Here is a 14,995-nt window from a genome sequence, read left to right on the forward strand (position 1 = left end):
GAGACTACTTCAACCTAAATCCTCAAAAAGGTAGACTCACATGGCTTTTTACCCGAGGAAAGCATCTTTGACCTCTAAGACTAGAGCAAAATCATAATGAGCACACTGAGCACACTCTCATTCAGACATAAAAATTTCCATCCAAGAAGAGATGCAAACTCACACAATCTATTGTATTACACAAATGTGCACAGACAAACACACATGCACACAAAGAGAGCACTGAAACAAGTGGCCAGTGATGCAGGCCTTCCACGGAGATCAGTCTGATAATGGAGCACGGCTGTTAAGTCTGGAGATGAGATGATGATTGCCAGACGGCCCAAAAACAAATTAAAGCATTAAAGCCCCAAGCTCATTTCTTTATTAATGCAGCTAAGATGAGATTCTACATTAATAGATGAATGATTAGCCACTCCAGGGTTTCTTAAAATTCACCCAAACCTGACTGGAGCAGAGATTTCAAGGGCTGTTAGATCTGAAAACAGATGCTTAAAATTGTGTTTCAACACATTGTGCTCAGCTCAATTTAACTTTAGAGACACTTAACTGTTCGGAAGACTGCATAAAGACGGTAGGTTATATACCCAGAGTCTGGTTGAATTGAATGCTGTTTTATCAGATTATACGGGGAGGATTTTAAGTAGCATTTATTTCTTTTCTTTCTATATACGTGATTTTAAAAATAGCACACTCTTTGAGTTGTATTAATTCATTTAGTGGTTATTATTAGTACAACAGAAGTGCATGGATGCAGGCTGACTTAAAAACCACATAGTTTAGCCAAGTAAGCAAAACTTTAGTTCAGTGGCATTCTATCGCAACAAGCAAGGCAAGCAGTGCTTGCTTTGTCACATTAAAACATGCCAAAGTAAAGCGATCTCCCTCCTTTCATCTCAAGCAGCCCCTTGCTTGTTTCCATCCATCTTTTCCATTATTGCCATCTTGTGGCTGCAGTTGGCTATTGTTGCTGGAAGTGCCGCTTGTTTTATAGTTATAGAAGACTGTAGCTCTTTCCATTTTCAAGTTGTGGCTATCTGCTATTAACATTGACTGAAGATGGGAAAGAAAATATTTACAAACAAGCTGTGTTATTGATTTTAATTAGAAATTAGTCAGCAGACAGCCTGCTGGAGGCATTTCTCAACCAGGCAAAACCTAGTGGTGCATTTTATTACATTTCTTTTAAGAGTGTTTTCTTGCATGTAAAAAAAAAATTCTACTATATTGGACAACTATTAGAATCTTTTACACGGACAATGATTTTTTTTTTGTTACCTTTCTTTGCTGTAAATAACACTGACATTGCAATCTGATTTCTGTTAGGTTTTTTGTTTTGTTGTTTTATCTTTTATCACTCTCTTTTTAAAATTTTGGTTGCAAAACAAAATGGTAATTTTAAAAAAAAGAAAAAGCTACTCTTTAAGGCTTTAGGGCTGCCATGATTAGTCGACTATCAAAATCGTCGACGACTGATTTAATAGTCGACGCGTCGTTTGAAGCTTTGTAAGATCACAAAAGACGCAGGAATAAGTAGTAGGATTTAAGAGTGTAATAACGGACTGAAACAGAAGATGGCAGCAATGCATGTACAAGGATGCCAGCTGCCGTTAAACCCCGAGGAAGAAGAAGCTCTGTCCCAGAATTCATAGCGCAGCCCTGTGTTAGGTGCGGGCTGTGTGCGGACAGAGATAAGACCCAAGGTGCAGACTCCAGAGACAGATGTGAACTCAAAACCGCTTTAATGTTAAACTCTAATATAACATAACTGGAAACAATCAAAATAAACTAACACCAGAGGACTGACAGAACACACAGCTTGGTAAACGGTAGATCGCGACACGGACACAGAGAAACACAGGGCTTAAATACACAGAAGGAGCAATCAGGGAATGAATAACAGGAGGGAAACACAGCTGGGGCAAATCAGAACTGACGAGACAAAAGGAAGCGTAAACTGAACACACTGAGATAAGACAGAGACCTTCAAAGTAAAACAGGAAACACATAACACAGACTCACATGCAGGCACTACAGAGGGAACAGAGACGTGGGACCAGGGCAGACACAAACACTGACTGAACACGGGGATATAGGAACTAAGGATACACAGAGACGCGAACTAGACAAGGGGATACAGGTGATAGGGGAGACAGAGCAACTAAAGAAGACAGAGACATAAACCATAAGACAGAACTCAAAGAAACCAAAGACTAAAAAGTATAAATAATATAATAAACTCAAATACCCTGGGTCAATGACCCAGGCATCCTAACACCCTGCTCAGTTTCCAACAATGGCGGCAGCTAGTTAGTTTTAATATTACTCTTATTATTCTTTCTGGGTCACAAAATAAATGTTTAACATATTTTCAGGCGAGAATGTAGCTGTGTAAACCTCAAATATCTGCTCAGTTTATCAAGACACCACATATTTTCAAAAGCGCTCCGACGTTTTCGGAGACGTCTGTTACCCACTAGCTCGATAGCTAGCCGGGGGCAAGGCTCACTATAGAGCCCGTGAGAACACCGGACTCCCGGCAAATCGTTTTCAAACCCACCGCCGTCTTTCGCTACTCAGGTTAAACATATATGAGTCACTTAGATAAATTAAAAATGTTATTGTTTGGCTTTTTTTTAATGTTTTTTGTTCCTGAGTAAATCAGTTTGGCTGAGATTAAAGTTATAGTTTTTACACAGCTGAATAAACGTCAAGCAGACAGCTGATTATCAGAAGTGTGAGATGCTCGAGAATATACTCCGGTGTCCCGTTATTTAAGATAGCAAGGAGTTTATTAAAACTCGATCCAACACAGCTGATTTAAATGGCTAAATTACCTCCTCTCCAGAGGCCTGGAAATGAACTAATCATTTGATTCAGGTGTGTTGACCCAGGGTGAGATCTAAAACTTGCAGGACATTGGCGCATGTGTCACCCCTCCTTTAAGTCATGCTGTAAATGAATGAATGTCACAGAAAAAGGTAAACTTATGTCCATTTACTCACACATAACAAAAGAAAATATTTCATGACTATTTCTTGTTTTGCCATGAGACTAGGTTGTTTTGTAATTCTAAAATAAATGCTCACATGAAAGCTGCATATATATCATTTGGCAGTAATCCCAAGATTATTATGAGACTGATCAGCTTCCAGACAGCAGATGTGACGCTATGGCCGTATCAAGCAGAACAAAACACATCTGAATGAAAGCTGCAAATGAGGTCTTAGTCAGTGTATGTATAATCGAGTGTTCAGCCTCTGCTTACAAATTGATGATGAACACATTGTGATCACATATTTTTGTCAGTAAACAAGGGAGTCAACTGCCTAAACCCGGAGCTACAACAGTATCCCTGCATTTAACACCATCATTATTCCCACGTCTTTCCAGCCTGAATACACAGTGTACTAGAATATCTCTCTGCAACCCGTCAGCTTAGATGTGTATGGTTTTTAGCACTGTTACTTTAGATATAAAATAATAAACTATTTATATGAGTGGCATGAAACTAAAGATCCACTCTGTATATTTCTCCCAGTGGTTAATTCACTCTTTACATAATTTATTCACCCACTGACTGCATTTTGGTCACACAATTTATTTGTCCATTAATATTAAAAACATTTGTCCATAGCAGAGAAGTATGGTCTGTGAGAATGTCAGTTGCATATAATATCTGTACTTTCAAGCATGCACACATTAATGTGATAAATCCATGTGTCCAAGCTTCTATGTGGTGTACCAATGTATTCATTGAAACACATGGGTGAAAATGCAATAAAATAAATGTATGGGTGCATACCGTATTGTCTGCTATACATTATTTAGATGAGATGGCTACACGCACTCAGCCCACCCATCGCCAGTGATTTCCCTTTGAAACAGTCTACCCTGCAATTAACTACCCCTGGAAAGTTCACCCTCCTCCCACTGCTATTGATCTAGTGGTCAGTTAACTAGGCAGAGGAAAAGGATGGTGTGCATTCAAGTTTATTTATGTGTGCTCCAGCAGAGCACTGTGCAAGCTAAGACTAAACTTTTGACTGTAATTGTATTTCATCTAATTTCATCAGTTAGTTAATTTGTTTAATTAGCGCAGTTTTTCTTCTAGTCTAACGATACATTAGGATATATAACTAAAAGACTAAGTAACCTGAATCTGAACTTAAACATTGACTAAAAGGAACTAACATTAAAAATATGAATTGAACTTTGTTTTTGCATCACACTATATAAAGAACTGAACAAAAAAATACAAATAGTATATATTTTGTATACTATGAAAGTCTTGAGCCCCTCCTCATTTGTTTATATTTTGCTTCCAAGAAGCCGGGCTTTTTTATCATTATTAAAGTAGTCTCGAGTGTCACGGTCGCAGTGGCAGACCGTGTGGAGAGTGTGTTGAGGACTCAGGTGCAGACACAAGTGAGGATACGGGAGTGAACTTAAACAAAAGCGAGCCTTTTATTGTGGCTGAAGGTCACAAAAGAAACAAACAAGAATGAGGGCAGCACAAGAGCAGTAACTAAACCGAAACCTAAACTGGGAACAAACTATGGTAAGGCTATGGCTGGGGATACAAAAGACTGGGCATGGAAACACGGAGGGTGGGAACACAGACGACGCGACACTGACTACATGAAACACAGACTAAATACACATGAGGGATGATCAGGGGAAGTGGCCACACATGGGAGCACAGCTGACACAGATACACATAACGAGACATGGCAGGAGTAAACAACACTGACGGGAGACTGTCAAAGTAAAACAGGAAGTACACAGAGGTTCAGACAGGAGGAGAGAGAGCACGGGGAGGACACAGACATAACGGGCTGGGGAAAACATGGAATAAAACACAAGGAGAGATGAGGGCTCACAGATGCACAGGGGCACACAGGAGGTAACCAAATAAGGAACATCTTAACTAAATAACCTAGGAACCAAGGCATAAATAGGGAACAAAATACAAAACACACAAAAACTAAGAATACTGGGCCAACAGGGCCCAGGACCATGACACTCGAGTAATAGTTCTCCAGGCTTTCTCAAGGTCTTTCAGAGTTGTTTCTGCTGCTGTGGAGTCGGGGCGGTCTGCCTCTCCCCACCGCAGGGAAAAGGGTAATACCACCTGGGTCTGGGTGCAGTTCCCCCCTCCAGGGGCAAGGGTACCTAGACCCGGTTCGTAGAGTACGCTTGGGGAGTGTGATCGTGTGTACAGCGTCTCTTTATGTCTGTCTCCACGTTGGTTGAGTGTGGAGTAAGTGCATATTAGAGCATCGGGGTGGGAATGGATGTTTGTGTCTGTGTGTGCCTGTATGTCTGTGTCTATATGTCAGGTTGGGTATCAGACGCCACCTCTCTGGGGACATCTTAGGCCCTCCAAGGTTTGGAGGCCTATCTCCCCCCACCACCACTTCCCCTGCCAGTGGCGGACTCCCTCAGACATCGGTGCGTTGGTGGTTCTTTGTGTCTGGGGATGGGCGTCCGGGTACACACCGGCTCACTCCTTGGCGGCCGCTTATCGGGGCCTGGAGCCTGGGGCTCGCTCGGGCCACTTCGGAGGTGGGGTGCCCCCGGCCTCTCGGCCTGGGGCTCGGTCACTCAGGCACGGCTGGCTGCCGGCGGAGCTCACGGGCGCGTCACTGCAACTCCCCCTGGCTTCTGCTCCGCGGCTGCTGAGTGAGCCCTCATCTGGGACTCTCCTCAGCTCTTTCTGGGACAGTGGCGCGGCTGCCCCTCTGTTGGTCTTCCTTGGTCTCTTGTGTTCTGGGGGCCTCTGGATGTCTGGAGTTTTGATCTCCTCCATACCTGCTTCATGCCCTGGAGGACGGGGCTGTGGCCCCCCCACACCCTCTAGCAGATTATTACATGAAGGAACCTTTTAAAAAACAAAAAACAAGCGCGTCCATGCTCACAGGTGTACACACGGGTGATCACACCCACAAACTACACCCTTTTTGGCTCCTACCTCAAAGCACACTGTGTTCTGTTGATCTTATGTGCTACACAATAATGTTTAATATTTAGTATTTACTGTCATATTCCCATATATCATTGTGATGTTGTTTATTCTATTACTCCTCTTCTCTTCTGCTTGTTTTCTTTTTTCTTTCTCAGCAGGTGATCCAGGTGATTGATATATGCATTTTTTTTTTCTCTGCCCGTTCTGTTGGTTTTTGTCTTTTGCCCTTCTCCCCCGTCCCTCTTCTCAGCTGTTTCTCTTTCCCTCTTTCTTTCTCCCCTTCTTTCCCCCAGTCAAGTCTGTCCCGTATTCAGCAAGTGAAAATAAAATAAACAATAAAAGGTGAATCAAATGGACCATTATGGAAAGCCTGGGATGGTCAATTTGGTAAAGTAAATCCGTTGGGCATCTTTCTTTGCCTTTAGACAATAATTCTGATGGCAAAAGAGCCAAACGGGACAGGCAAAAAAAAAAAAAGAAAAAAGAAAAAAAAAGAGTTGTTTCTTAAGAATGAGTTGCTTTTTTAACTAATTTTCAGTCAAGTCATTGTACCTGACCATTTTCAGAGAGAAAAACAAGAAGTCAATGTGTCTTTAGGGACTTTGTTATTATTAGCCTGTCACAAAAACACATCACTTGTTCCCATTTTTAGCTGAAACTATGAAAAACGCTAAAGATAACACAGTTTGAGAGGCACAAAGGAGCACAGTGTGTCTTTAAGTTGGAGAACCTGGAGGACGAAACAAGGTGCGACAGGCTTAAAAAACAATCTATAGCAGATGAACAGTATATGAAAGTCATGTACTTAAGAAATAGCAACAAAAATCCAGCAAAGATCTGACACCAAGCCTGAGAGATGCATTTGGCCTCATCAGAAATGGTCTCAGTGAAAGTGTAGCTGTTAAGGAACCATTATTAAGAAAGGAAAACAGAGAAAAGGCTGAAGTACGACAAAATACACACTAAAAATCAGTGAAAACCAGTCTTAAGGAGTGATGAATACAAATTTGAAATTTTTGGTTCAAATCATCGTCAGAACTTACAAAAGGGGTCTGGAAAGTGGTACAATAGTGTCTACAGGAAAATCACACACAGCACAGACTGCAACATTATTGAAGCAGTGTGAGATCATCTTGACAGAGGACGGAACAAAAGGCATCCAACATCCAAAGAGAGGCATTGAATGATACTGTTCGAGAAGCCTGGGAAATTAATCCTGAAGGCTACTTTACAGAAAAGTCCCATATTGAAGGGAGTTAAGGAGACGCTGAAGAATAAAGGTGATCATACCAAATATTTTTTGGTATTGTCTTTGAAGCTCAAATTTTGAGCTCAATCGAATTGTACAAATTGTGTTTATTTCTCATATATTTTCATGTATATTTGCACGTTTCAAGAAATCACTCTAAAAGAAGTAAAGGGTGTCTAAAGACATCTAAGTGACTCGGTTGCTCAATTCATTTTTGAGGTCATGTTTGAGCTCATGGTACTCTGTGTAGGATTTTGGGAAAAGGACACCAGGATAATAACAAAAGTTAGTATACCCCCTAAAATTGGCAATACATCTGATATTTATACCATTCTTCTCATTATTCTTTGTACACCAACAACAAAATGTTCTGTTCCACCAGTGACCACAACATCTCCCATGAGGTTACAGCAAATTACAAATTACAAATTGCACAGTCCTCAATGTGACTGAGTTGTATTCTCCTCCAAAAATATGTGTTGGCATATAGAGCGAAACTACAACAGCTATTTGTTGTGAAAAAGGGGAATTATACTTTCTGGAGACATGCTTTTCATTATAGGGTGAGAGATCAATAGTGAAGACATTTATTAAGTGTCAGTACTTTACACTAAGCCAGTGTGCTGAACCACTCTTTTCTGGCAATAAATTCGCAGAAGTACTGTGATATTGTTTTCAGGATGCTTCTGCTTCATCATTCTCTCTGCAGTATGTGCAAACTCAAAGACTCTCAGCTCCAAGATGTCTGCTAAGAGTTTAGGTCTCAACAACAAGCACAAGTTCGTATTTTTTCAGTGAATAATGACTTTCCACCTATACATCATTGCATGTTGGATTTGAAGCGGTTTAACATTACCGTGATGCAATAACTGAAGATTTGTGGAGATACGCTTATCAGTACCCTATAATAAATAAATGTGATTTGACCTGGCAGGTTGCTTTGCTCGCAGGGTTTCTTTCTCATGCAGCAGAAGAGCAAAGTAGTATGTAGAGAGCAAAAGGAAATTAACCTGGAAATAAAGGCCCTGGAGAATGCATTCAGCTGAGCTGAACTTAATGCAGGTGGAGGTTGGGGTGGAGAGGATTCTTGGAAATGTCTGAAGCAGTGACAGCAGCAAGCACATGAGGAGACTATAAGAACACAGACCTTTAAACAGGGTAGTGGATTACTGCTGTGCAGACACTGATGGTGACTATATGTACAGTGTGTGTCAGCTGGTGTAAGAGACCCAGCCTCATTTAGGTAAAGAATCCCCGGATAGTGTCAGATGAAGCATAAACACAAGTTATTAACTTCAAACATCCCTACAAAATCCTTATAAACAGAAATTGCTCCATACTGACAACTTGATGCGCTAACACCTCTGTTATACTGGTTTCTTTACATATCTGTGCTATGTGCATTAGTTATTTATTGTTGCTATCTGTGAGCAGCTGAGAAGCTGTAACTCTTCTGTTGACTTTATTTCTAATTGTTTGTAATATTTTTAAAACATCCTATCCAGTCGTTAAGAGATGACGTGACTGTTGGTCCCCCTTAGACTCAAAAAGGAGGCCAGAATAGAGTATACATCACATTACATTATATTATACATTACTACATTAGAGCAGGCCTATCCGGTCGTTAAGTGATGACGTGACGAATCCTACTTCCGGGTCTAAAGTAGTCTGCGTTTAATATGGCTTTTGTGTTGTTAACATGTTTAATGTTATGTATTTTCTTCTATTTAATCTCAAGAAGCTCCTAAAACAGTCAGTGATCACTGTTGACCTCCCTCTGCTTTTATTACCGCTAATCATTTATTTAAGCTCAGTTTTTAAATCCTTAGGATGTAACTACAGCCCAGCCCATGTAGCAGTATATGAATGACTAACCTCGTATTGTGGATGGATTATCTCAGTCCTGGCTGAAGTTTGGTCCTTTTACAGCATCCTGCCATGCAATTACATTTGTTCCTGACCACCGAGAACACTCATGTTAACTTTTATCGAGTGGAAAAAAAGTTAGCTTGTTTATATTATGCTAACATTGCTGTGTAGCTAGTGGTCACGTAGCACATCATTATATACCAGCTAGCCAAACTTCAGTAACCCTACAAACGTCACTGCTGTTTAGTTTTCTGTCTTCATTTATGTTGGAAGTGATAACAGAGCTGTACGTTTTAATTTGTTTCTAAAACCCCGCAGTCAGGACATGCTATATTGTATTTAGATAGAAGCTAGCGAGCTAACTTCCTGCTAACTTCTAACACCGTTAAATGTCATAAATTCCGTTTTCATGGATGCCTGGATGTTAAACTCAATTGTTACACCTGGTAGAGCAGAATGCTGATCATTTTATTAAAGATGAAAGACTTTAGACAGTTTTTCAACTCTCAGTAATGCCATAGTGATCGTTTGATATATGGACCTGCAGCGGAGTTTAGGCCCAGACACGGCTAGTGACGTCAGACTTAACAACCGGATAGGCTCTACTTCCTCTGTTGCATAGAGCTTATTATCTATTAGTGATTAAAGACAAATCACTAAGCTGCATTGTCAGTCTTGGGTAACACATTTCTTAATTACTATTAAAGTAGAAGTAAACAATCATCTGAACAAACTATATTACATTATATTACAACACTAAGGGTGAAAAACCCCCATTATCATTCTGTTTATTTATTTGCAGTGGAGCAAAATGAAATTTGTTGTGTTATTTATCAAAAGAACCAATAATCGCTTATACATTTGAGAAGAAATAATTAGGATAATAAATAAGTGTGGTACAGCATATTTTCAGGTGAGAATCAATAACAGCATTGATTGACTTTAGTAATGATAACAGTATTGACAGAACTCTTGACATGTCCATGCCTGCTGTTATAGAAAAGGGAGACATCAATACAGTCTGACTGGATGTTATGGTTAATCTCTCCTCTGTATGGACTTCATCTATTGATTCTTTTCAGCAAGAAATACACAAAACATAAACTAATAAAATCAATAAACAAATACAATACAAAATGAAACAAAGAGAATCGGAGAGGATAAACTCTTGATATAAATAACGTTTTAAAATTTTCACAAAATACACAAGATCATGAAATTAGATCAAATAATAAAGTGGATAATTTAAAAATGCAGCATATGTAGGCATGTGCGAAGATGTCTGGTACCCCAAGCTTTTGGGTTTCCGTTCGATTGCTGTCAACTGATGGCATTTGAGCAGGCTTTGCTTGCATGCAGGTAAACAGTTGATGTAAAGAGTAAATGATGGGTTCAGATACTTTTAAACCTGCATTTGTAAACGATGAATGGTGGACGTCACAGAAAGACTCGGAGTGGATATCTACTGGCTACTCTGGTGTTTGGTGTGTGTATAAGGTTATATATAAAAAAGCACTGTTTCTTTAGTAAGTCTGAGTACACTGAATACATCTGAAAATAACAAATCTAAAAATAAATTTCTAATAGGCTTTTATTGCATTTTACTGCAGTGTGCACTATAGATGAGCTATCTCCACAGCAGTAATGAAGGTGCAGTATTGGTGCAGTATTTATGCCTCTCGGTTTTTGAGAGACTGTTTGAATATTCAACAGCTGCTGCGAAATAGAAAACCCCTCATTTTGCACTCGAAGATATGGACACAGCTAGTAATTTGGCAGAATTAATTAGATGCAAAGAGGAAGAGGGGTTGCGCGTGCATGTGTGAGAACATGCCCACGTTTGTTTGAGAGAAATACTCCAGCAGTTGCAGTAAGTTCAGCATGACTCACATATTAGCTTGTCTTTAATTAACGATACTGGTCTGGAGCTGTCACACTGACACATCAAATAACCAATGATGGCGAGCTAAATACAGAAACAAAGAAAATCATGAATGCCAGACTGTTTTTAATCTTTCCCTTCATCTCTTTTACCTCATGAAAAATCAATTTTCCATGAGTGAAAAACTTAAAACCTCTATTATTAAATAGAGACATACTTATATAACATATAATAGGTAAGCATAGACACGTATTCTCAAGCGTGGCTCTGAAACAGATTATAGAATATACACAAATAACTTTTGTGTTGTGCATCTTTTCAAATAGCTTTGAAAAATGTTTGGGAACCGATGCATCTAAATATGTTTTCCATCCTCCTTTCCTTCGTCTTATTGTCGTCCTCTCCCTGAGTGTCTAAGCATAATTGAACTCAGGCTTGCAGAAGGTTATTTCCTCCACCCACACTGAACCAAATGCAACACTTTTTTTCTCCTTCTTCTTACTCAAACCCCGTTTTGTAAGAATGGAAGGCAGGTTGCAAATGCATCACTTAATGTGTCAACCACTACATACAGATTACACATTCTTCAGACTCTCTGATTGGCAAGCAGCACAATATCAGTAATTAGTGGTGGGGTGGATGAAATAGAGGGATTTCAACAAACAGAGGAAGGCAGACTTAAAGGCAGCTATCCGTCTTGACTAACGAGAACCAGCTACAGATGTTTCAGTCACATGTAAAAAACCTTTTGTCTTATCCTCATGTCATAATTCTAGTGCTAGTGTCAACAAATATTTCTGCTTTTATTTTAACTTTCTATTATGTTTAAATTTACTGTCTTCTTGACAGCTTAAGATTTGGTTATGGTTATGAAAATAATGGTTATTAAGTTTAGTTCTTTATATGTGCTCTGTTTGATCATTAACATATCGTTTTCATACTGAAATAGAAATAAATCAAGCTCATAGACTGTCTACAAAAGATGGCTGTAGCCCCTGTGACAACACACACTGTTTTTTAGACTCAACATACCATTTCTGCCTTTGTCATTTTGCTTTCTGACCTCTCCATATTTAGACATAGGCTGGAGCACTATGTTATAATCTACCAATAGTAAGCTTGGTTAGCAAGTTGCATTGAGGAGGCAAGTTGCTGTATTGCTGTAAATATTTATATTTTAGCATGGGTGTCTATGGGGACTGGGTCAATATGGAGCTAACCTTTAGTGGTTAATAGAATAACACAAGTTTTTGCCACTTTTGACTGTTTTAGACAGAACCACAGCACTGAAACTGCTCTGACCAAAGTGTTTAATGACATATGTCTGAATACAGACAGTGGAAAAATGTCAGTTTTAGTTTTACTGGATCTCAATGCAGCATTTGATACAGTTGACCACAACATATTACTCAAACAACTGGAGAACTGGGCAGGTCTTTCAGGAACTGTACTAAACTGGTTCAAACATACTTAGAAAACAGGAAATACTTTGTATCAATAGGTAACTTCACATCTGAGCAGACAAGTATCACATGCGGAGTTCCCCAAGGTTCCATCTTGGGACCCCTTCTGTTTAACATTTACATGCTCCCACTGGCACAGATTATAAAGAACAACAAAATAAACTGTTGGGTCTGTGTTTCCACAAGCCCCGCTAATTCTAGAGACTTATTCGTCATGAAGAAAACAAGACAGTCGATCGATCGATTATTTGCGCAAGGGAGGCCTCGTCTGTGTCCACCGCGAAAATGACCCCCAGATCTGACCTCCTCCTGCTACCTTTTATTGAGAGACAGTTCACACAAAACACGTCAGAACAAAGCCATGCCCCCTTGGTTCTAAGACAAAGCATTTTATGTATATGTGTGAACTTCTGTAAGTGTGTGTGTGTGTGTGTGTGTGTTATGTGAGAATGTGTGTGTGTGTGTGTGTGTGTGTGTGTGTGTGTCAGACCTCCTGCTGACCAAAGGGTCGTAAACCCAGGAAGCTTACATCAAAAGAAACAGATCTTTCAGATAGGATGTATCTACAATAAAACCTCCCCCAGCACAGAGTGGTTGGAGAGGTGGTCAGGATCAAAGGAATGGCTTGGATCCTACTGCTTGAACTAAGACTGTACAAATTTAAGAAACACAATGGCAACATTCAACAATTAGACTTAACATAAACTATCATAGCTATGCAGATGACACACAAATATATATCACAATGTCACCAGGAGACTGAGGCCCTGTACAGGCTCTTGGTAAATTTATTGAGGGAATTAATGACTGGTTGTGCCACAATTTTCTCCAGCTAAACAAAAACAAAACTGAAGTAATAGTCTTTGGTGCCAAAGAAAAACGATTACAGGTCACCAGAGAACTTCAATCTATACACCTAAAAACCACAAACCAGGCGAGAAATTTGGGTGTAGTGATGGATGCAGACCTAAACTTAGAAAAACACATTAAGACAATAACAAAATCAGCTTACTATCACCTCAAGAATATTTCAAGGATAAAAGATCTGATGTCTCAACAGGACCTGGAAAAACTAGTCCATGCATTCATCTTTAGTAGGCTTGATTACTGTAACAACAACTTTTACAGTTCTACCTAAAAAATCAGTCAGACAACTACAGCTCATTCAGAACTCTGCTGCTCGAGTCCTCACTAAGACCAAAAAAGTAGACCACATCAGTCCAGCTCTGAGGTCTTTACACTGGCTGCCTGTCCGTCAGAGGATAGACTTTAAAGTTCTGATCCAGGTCTATAAAGCTCTGAATGGTTTAGCACCAAAATACATCAGTGACCTCCTGACCCAGTATGAACCTTCCAGATCCCTCAGGTCATCTAGATCCATTTTTTTTAATCAGTTCCCAGAGTCAGAACCAGACACGGAGAAGCTGCATATGCTCCATATATCTGGAACAAACTCCCAGAAAGCCTCAGATCAGCTGAAACACTCAGTTTATTTAAATCCAGGTTGAAGACTCACCTGTTCTCAGCTGCATTTGAATAAAACACCAAATCCACACTTTTAAGCTTAAATTTCAAAACTTACATTTTAACTACTGATTTTATCTACTGTTCCTTTTTTTTTCCATTTTAAATCATGCTTTTTATTTGTTTTTGTTTTTTAATGTCTCTGTAAAGCACTTTGAATCACCTTGCTGTTGAATTGTGCTATATAAATAAACTGGCCTTGCCTTGCCTTGCTTGATCAAGATAGTTCTTCTTACACCAATAGAATGCAGATACCGGTGGGTGAAATGAGCTTCCTCTGTAAGGTGTCTGAGCTAATCTTTAGGAAAATTCATGGTAGCATTGTTCTGTCCGTTTCTGGGAATGCAGCCTTTGCGGATTTGTATGCAAAAGTCCTCCAAAAACCCTAAAACCAAAACATCAAAAAACAATGTACCATAGCTTGGCTTGGGAATTCATTGGGGCTTCCAAACAACTTTGAGGTGGTTTTCCACAGACAAGGAGGTCTGCTGTCCCCACAACCCAGACAAGCAGTGGATGTGGAGCATCAGAAAACTCTGTTTTCCACATAAATCATGCACATTCATCCCAGTTTGATTGCATAATTTTACCCGGGATCTCCACACTCCTTAATCCCCTTAACTTTTAGTGGGCCTGTGGTTTGAAACTCGAAGGCTTAATCCCTTCAGTCCAGGAGAGCTGAATCCACTGAGGCAAAGTGAACAAACATTTAGACCACAGATGAAATGTGGTATTAATTTTCCCTGGAGAGTTATAACCTTTAAGCCCCACTAGAGAAGGCAATGTTGGCACAAACAAGCAGATTTCAACCATAAGTTTATTCAACAACCCTCAAAGGCTAAAGCATTTTGCTTTGTTGTCGTACCAACCTTCATTTTTCTTTTTATTTCCTTTTCTTTTGTATTTCTCCTTGTCATGTGCACACTCTCATAGTCTTCCTGTTACACCCTGAAAGTTTGGTAGGATCTCACTGTTACAAAGTTTCCACAGCCATTTGTTTTATGGACTGACACAGACACACTCCCACAGAGTTTTATTAG

This window comes from Aulonocara stuartgranti (genome assembly GCF_965226115.1).
Source record: "Aulonocara stuartgranti genome assembly, chromosome: 15".
Lineage (NCBI taxonomy): Eukaryota > Metazoa > Chordata > Actinopteri > Cichliformes > Cichlidae > Aulonocara > Aulonocara stuartgranti.